General features: G+C 40.7%; 1 protein-coding gene across 3 annotated transcripts in view; it reads right to left on the reverse strand.

Annotated features, from left to right (window-relative positions):
- The window catches only part of LOC118741025, a 111,277-nt gene that overhangs the window by 32,963 nt on the left and 70,738 nt on the right, over positions 1-7,576 (reverse strand). The window contains exon 2 of one of the 3 annotated variants that reach the window (XM_036472816.1): positions 5,703-5,762. The exons of the other annotated variants lie outside the window; for them this stretch is intronic. The gene's annotated coding sequence lies outside the window, so the exon portion shown is untranslated. The remainder of the gene's footprint in view (positions 1-5,702; positions 5,763-7,576) is intronic. 3 annotated transcript variants of the gene reach the window in all.

A 7,576-nucleotide genomic window follows, 5' to 3' on the forward strand; every position in this document is an offset into this window, starting at 1 on the left:
GGTGGTTAGGTGCGACGCTTTCATTGCTTTAGGTTACTCATACGCCCAGTGGCTATACTTGTAGATATAAATTCTCACAACAATTGTACACTTTAACTGACGTCTGTTGACGGAACTTATAGTCGTTTAGCTAATTCAGCATTGCCGCAAAGTACTTCACTTTTGCTGCTTTACTCTATTCGATAAACTGAGCTCTTGTGTAAATGAACTGCCTTTAAAGTCTAAAGTGATTAAAAGGGAAATTTTGATTGGTTCTTTCTTAAGGAACTTACAAGTCGTCAAACGAGGGAGATTTCATATCCTAATCAGCGCAATCGTATGTAGCTAGGTCAATAAACTTTACCTAAACTGCAAAGGGAGATTTGAAAGAAATTTCTTGGGATAATTCGACGACGTCATATAAAAAAGTGCATGCTCGAAAGTCCCAAAAGCTTTTGCTGTACGGCAGAGTAAAACTACGAGAAAGCCTTCTCTGAATTCGAAAGCCCAAGAGCAGAAAAAATGTTTGACTTCTTTTGTCTTTTGGAGATTTTAATACCCTAGACATGAAAAAGAAATATTGATATGAAACCAATATATGTATTTACATAGTTGAGTATTGTTGAGGAGGGCAGGTGTGATAAAAGAAAGGTCCGGATGGCACTAAGAGTAGTAAGTTAACGTCTTCTTGTGTTGTGTTGTGCGAGAGCGAGAGGATACGAAGATAAGACAAAGGAGTGGTTGAACGGCAAAGCCTAAAGGTTTATGGTAGAAAAACGCTGCGTTCTGTTAGCGGCTCATTTTTATACCCGAAAGTCTCTCAAAACTTATGGCTTCAAAATAAGCTCGCGAAAGCTGTGCAACCGACTAGCAGATGCTACTACTCTTTACCACTCTTTTGCGGTTGCTGCAATAGGACATTGAGTTGATGTTGAACCTCTTGGCATGAATTTTAATCGGAAAATGGCCAGTTAGAGCTCACACCAGTAGAGATAGATGTGACTCATTCACTTTTAAGAGCTCCCTTGACCGCCGTCGCTCAATCCGTGGTCGGACAGACGTAGCCACCTTGCATTCCAAGGGTTTTCTGAGTTGACTAAAATCTCATCGACTGTAGTCAGTAAACCCCTGCATCCTTTTCGGCTACCTTTACTTGAAAAGCATTGCACTGATCTGGGAGCCTAAATTTGTCATTGATGGAGAGTTCTTCCTTCCATCCTACTTCGATCGAATGGTAAAAATTTGTTCACGGGTTCATGGTTACAAATACTACACCCATCCTTTTTTTCTTTCCGAAAGGGCTCTGAGTGTTGAAGAATCCCCTTGGGCCTGGGGCTAGTAGGACATCTTATACATAAATAGGCAAACATGTTTTCTTTACACCCCTCTTAAAGCTAAAGTATACTTCTAAGGTATAAAGAATTATATATCATCAGAAGGGTATTTTAATGCTGATATGCAGAAAATTACTCAAATTTCAAAGTAGTTTAATATAAAGCGAAAAAAGTGATAGAGATGAAGACAAAGAAAAGAATATAACTGAAGCATGAGAGAAATGTTTTCTTATGTTATGTTATGCTATGTTTTTTTAGGTTGAGTTATGTTCTTTAATATTATGTTATGTTATGACACGCTATGTTGAGTTATGTTGTTGAACGCATTTCACCTCAACTCACCAGTGCTCTCTTGAACTCACCTCAAGAGACCTCACATCGACTTCTCTCAGTTCACCTCAACTCTCATTAACCACTAGAATTTCAACCGCTGGGCGAAGACTAGTATTAAAAAATTGGTAAAAAAAAGTTAATAAAAACATTTGACTTCTAGACTACTTTCCCATCCAAACAACGCTTTATTAATTCGGCAAACCACCTGCATTTGATAGCAAACCAATGAAATTAGAAGTACAGCAACAACAACGCAATAATCAAAAGCATAAAAACAATATGTAGTATTGCAGCACTCGGCCAGCTTGCGAAATGTTCAAAAAACATGCAATTAAGTCGTTAATACTTCATCGATTTAATTCCCTACACAAGCGCTCAAACCAATGACTAGCAGTCGAAGAGCGCTACACCCCCATCCCCCTATAAGAAATAAATACTCAAACACCAAAACGAATACGCCCGCATACGCGTAAGCACAACACGCTCAGTTTTATTAAGCGCCGGCGAACGAATGAAGGCAGGGCAAATTTGCACTGGGTGGAGGTTGAAAGGATTAAAGCATTAGCGCGTGCGGACGTCCGCGGATGAGCCGACTTCGTCATCAGTGTCGTGTCGTCAAATGAATGTTTGCTAAATGCAAAAATGATACCTACTTTAAATTTTTGGTAAGCAAACAACGTGAAACAAACGAAACAGAGGCGCATAGGCTGGCGCACCAGAAGCACTCGGCCATACATTTGCACACAACAACCCAACTCCTAGCCGGGTTTGTGCTTCCTTTTAGCCAACAACGTGCACACATACAACCACACGTACATACTCGTAACCATTCGTTGTGTTGGTTATTTTCCATTTGGCTGTCGCGCGGCGTCTATCAATTCATCAAAACTGAAACAGCGCAAACAGAGCGCGCGCACAAACAGTACACCCACACAGATACACACAGAAATGTATGTGCCCGTACACAACGAAATGCGGCAGGTGATAGGGTTGCATGTAGATAAAAATAAATCTAAAAAAAAAAGTAAACATCACCAACGGAAGCGGAAATGGAATTGGCAACGTTGTTAAGTTGACGCTGGCGAGGCAACTAAAAGGATGGCCGTCTCAGAGTTGGTGGAGGGCAAGCAGGCCGCTGCTGCTGCTGCTGCTGTTGTAGGCAATATATGACTATCATAACTGTCTGCTACTGCGTGTAGTTGTAATTTACGTTGTTGTAGACGCTTGCGCCTGTTTGTTGTATAGCCTTTGGTATTTGCCGCCTGCTGTTCGTTGCCGTTTACTGTTTTATTTTTGTTTGTTTGTTTGTTGGTGTTGATGTTGACGCTATTTGCGAACAAACTGACAACACGATTCGCGCAGAGTTTTTGATTAGTTTCCCCGATATTTTTTTTCTTTTCTTTTTTCTGAGATGCAATTATGTTGCTAACGTTGCGCTCTCCTTCCTAATGGAAAATTTTCATTTTCATTTTAAATTTTAAAGGTTGAACGAAAATGTAGTATTCGTCCCTTTGTCATGGAGGCGAGGGAAAGTGGATTTCATCCAAAAGATTATCGCCCAATAAGCTTAACTTTCTTTGTTCAAAACTTTCGAGAGGATCTTAGACGAGCAGGTTCGGGGTTTCTTCCCCGGCGATTGTATGTCTGAGGCACAGCATGCATATCCACCGAGACGGCGCTTCATGAAGTCGTTGGAACAGTCCAGCGGTCACTTGAATTTAAAAAGTATACTCTGGCAGTCTCCTCGACATAGAAGGAGCCTTTAACAATGTTTGGCTAGAAGCTATCCAAAAATACCTTGACGAGCTTAACATCGAGGAGTCTATAAACGCATAGCTAAAGGCGATGCTTCGCAGCGGAACGATTTTAGCTGAACTTTGGAAGTGATCTCTCCCATTTTATGGCTTAACACCATCAACTCAGTACTACTCAAGCTCATCTAAGGGCGAGTAAAAGTAGTGGCCTACGCTGGCCATGTAGTGATTTTAGTTATTTCCATCTGTGGTGAGTAACATCACCACGGGGGCAACGAGAACTTGCCCCACAGACGACCTCAATGTTATTACACACCTATTTCCTATAGACCTTCACATAATACAAACCGCAAGGACATAGCAGTACGGGACTGGGACGGCGAACTTGATACCTCTGCCTGCATGCATCATCTGGACACCGATGGCTCCAAAGTGGAACGCGTAATTGGAGCGGGCGTTTACTCTGAATCCCTGGGATTAGGAGGATCAATTCATCTGCCCGATTTCGCAAGTGTTTTACAGGCAGAAGTAAGGCTGCCGTATCTTAGGACGTAGTGGTTTACGTCACAGCGAGCGCGTAGCAATTTTGTCAAATATCGAGGCGGCTATTAAGGCCATGGCATCTTTTACAGCATAAGTTATTTCCAGTCAGCTCGATCTAGATTTAGTTTACGTCCCTGGTCATCGCAACATTTCCGGAAACGAAGTTGCGGGGACTAGGCAGCCACAGAGGGTTCCACATTTGTCTCGATCGAGGATCAGATCTCACCCCCAATTAGAACCTTATATAGACATATTTTTACACAACCTTCGGCGGCAGGCTGCCGTATATCAAAACTCATGTGGCCGTGTACAACCCAAAGAGAAGACCCAATCTGACTTTGGAAGGCTTGTAGCGAGTTTCACTGGGCACTGGTCGATTGGCAGCCACGCGATAAGGCTGGGCATCGCCTACAAGGAAAACTATTCGATATAAGTCTCTAAAAGATACTCAACTTTATCAACCACGCCGGTTGGTTCTAACATATTCAGTCGAGGTATATGGTACTAAAATGGCACTTAGTTGCTAATTGGGCGTAATCTTCTTTCCGCCACCATTCTAAAGGCAGTGTCACACGATTGGGCATTTGCCCAAAATTTTACTAGGAACAAATTTGACACCAACAGAGGCTGGCGTTCACAGACTCACACCAAAACTCAAAGAGGTTTTGTGGTCTAAAAACGTACGTCTTTGTAGATGTATTGACAATTCTCGGCTTCGGACGGAGCAACATATCAGGCCATATTAGATTCACTATCAGGGTGTAAGCTTAAGAATGTATCTTATCCATGCTAGGTATGTGCAGGATAAGTATGAAATTTTGATGAGCAACATAAATAATTACATCGACCTTCATTGTGTGTTTAGATGGCGTATTCTAGGCTGGGTTGCGAAGAAAGTACATCCACCAAATATTTGGTTTATAGAAAGATCAAAGTTAAAAATTAGATAGCTTGAGATTACATAACTGGGCCGAACTTCAAAAAGTGTATACTAAGGATAGCTTACCCAACCATTTTTTAAACAGAGTTATATACAAAAGAAGGTGTAATTGCTATACTGTATAGAGCATATGCATAAAGTATTACTGGGCTGGCTACTTTGCGAGGAATACAAAAAATTTCGTGCGATTTTCATCACTTTTACTGATTTTCGCTTAGAAGCATTTCCACCGAACTCGGTTCGCTCTAGTGTTTTTAAGTGCTTCTAGGTCAGTCGTGTTGACGTTTTCTATAATGGATCTACTGTACTTGGGTTTCTCGAGTTTAACAACAACGTCGCTTTCAATCTATCGTCCATCTGGTTTTCAGGGTTGTTTTCTGGATATCTGACTGCTCCTATATATGGCTTATGCCTTTGGTGGCCTAGACAAAAACCTCCAAACCATTGCATTACCCGTCCTTGTATCAGTCGCTTCTAGAATAGACTCTATGGATTTGTTCAGCACATTTCGGACAGCCAAACGGTGACTTGGCATCTCTCTACGTACATATTGTATTGATCACTTCCAAAGCATATCAAAATGTGTATCGGAGGATAGGAACAGTACTGTCAAACCGATTTTGAGTTATATTTTTGAAGCGCCATATTACAAAAATTATTAGGTTTAGCATCTTTTTGGTATCTATGTTCGAAACATTTTATTGGATCGTCCCAAATTGTGTTTTTTTCCACTGTTTTGGCCACCATTATTGGACCAAGTTCAATCAGTGATAAAACACGAAAATTTAAATGGAAAAAAACTGATGAATAAAGACTTACGCTTAATCACCATTAAGTGTGTACAAGGATGAATTCATCACATCATTATAATTATCGTACCTGAAAGTAAAGAAAAAAGAGATATTTTTATTAGTCTTTTTGCAAAAGTTATTGTGATAGATAATTTTTATTATCAAATTAAGCTTTTAATGTTTTCCTCAAAATATAGTATAAGAAACTAAAAAAAAGTAAGTCATTGCTAACCACTGCTAGTAGGGGTGTTTATTAAATTACGTATTACACTTCTATTACATAATCACTTGCAATTAAATTTATTTCATTTAAGCGCCAAAAACAAAGCACGACAAGTTTGTTTGCTCCTCCCAAACCAAAATAGAAACTCGGAAATTGTTAACATTAAACACAGTTCGTTGGCTACTGGCAAAAATAAAAATCTGAAAGCCGCAAAATAGTACAGCGATTTTCTTCTTTACTGCCTCGCTTCAAAGCAGCAGTAGAAGCAGAAGAAAAAGAAGCCCCTTACAACATTTGCTGATCCACGACCACCTACCAATACTTTCTTACTATGGTTAAACGTCTACAAGCAGCACTTGAGTGGCGCCTTAAAATAGGCTACAACAAGAAGGCAGATGGAGGAGTGAAGCCGAATTTTGAAAGAAAAATAGAAAACAAGAAAACCACATTTCAAGCGCCAGCTAATGGCCTCCTCATTGGCTTCCTCGGTTGAGTTGCGCATACAAACTTGGCACGAAGCACGCAGCCGAGGTAATTAAAATAGCTACTAAAGGTAACGGTATTGTAAGTGAGCACACAAAAAAGCGTTGTTAAATTTTTAAAGCACAATTTTGTGAGCATACGCCGGCGTCATTTTTTTCTTTTCATTTTCATTTTCATTTACCACACAACATTGCTTTGCTTTGAAGTGCAGAGCTGCATTTGATGAAAAAGAAGGAGAGACAAAAAATATATATTCTATACACTAATTCAATTTGGCAATTATGTTTTGAAACAATGCTTTGTTGTCATAATTACGCGCTGTTCACTAAGCCATTCTATATGCCATATTTTCTTCACACGCGACACACACATACGAGTACAGACAGCCATTCATCACCACCCCCCTCAGCATGTATGTATGTATGTATCTCTAGCATATGCATAATTTCTTGTAACAACAATTGTGAAAGCCAATAAGCGCGCAACGCACCTCTCAGCCGTACATACATACAAACATACATACTCCACCCACCCGGCTGGCTGGTGACAATAATTACTCATGTCGGAAATTGTCCTCTGATGCGTATACACATACAAAGATGGTGCAAAGCGCGCCCACACAGGAATGCACCACAGGAAAGGTAGGCTGCTTTTCTTCGTCGCTTTGGCATTTTCAACGCGCGTCGACTGGCATTCGCTGGCCTCCGCTCCCTCTTCGTGCGAGTTGCCTTGAATTAACGTAAGCCTCTGGGGTTTGGCGTTCAATGGTGAAGCTGGGTGGAGCTGAGTGACGGCGGCGGCGGCGGCGGCGATGCTGCTGATGGCGCAATACGTGCATTGAATTTTTCTTGCGCTTTGCTGTGCCCAATTTTTTCTTTCTTTTGCCCTAAAGGGCGTTTTTTTTTTGCTGGGGTTGTGGATTGCTGGAGCGCAGCGTTTTAATTCTTCTGGGGCAATGCACAAATTGAGTTGAGCCGTTTGCGCCTAACGGCACAGGCAAGTAAGAGTGTGCAAGTTAAATGCCAATTAAAGACGTGAGAGCCGCAGGGTTGCCAACTTGGGTATAAATAGTATAGATGTGATTTTAAAATGATTGATGCATACCAAACAAATTTAAATTAATTAAAGAAGAAGAATATATGAAAGAAAAATAAAAAAAATTTATTAATTTTTGATCCGAAAACCCTTGTGAAAAA

This window comes from Rhagoletis pomonella, unplaced genomic scaffold, assembly GCF_013731165.1.
Source record: "Rhagoletis pomonella isolate Grant_MI unplaced genomic scaffold, Rhpom_1.0 Rhpom_scaffold_00006, whole genome shotgun sequence".
NCBI lineage: Eukaryota > Metazoa > Arthropoda > Insecta > Diptera > Tephritidae > Rhagoletis > Rhagoletis pomonella.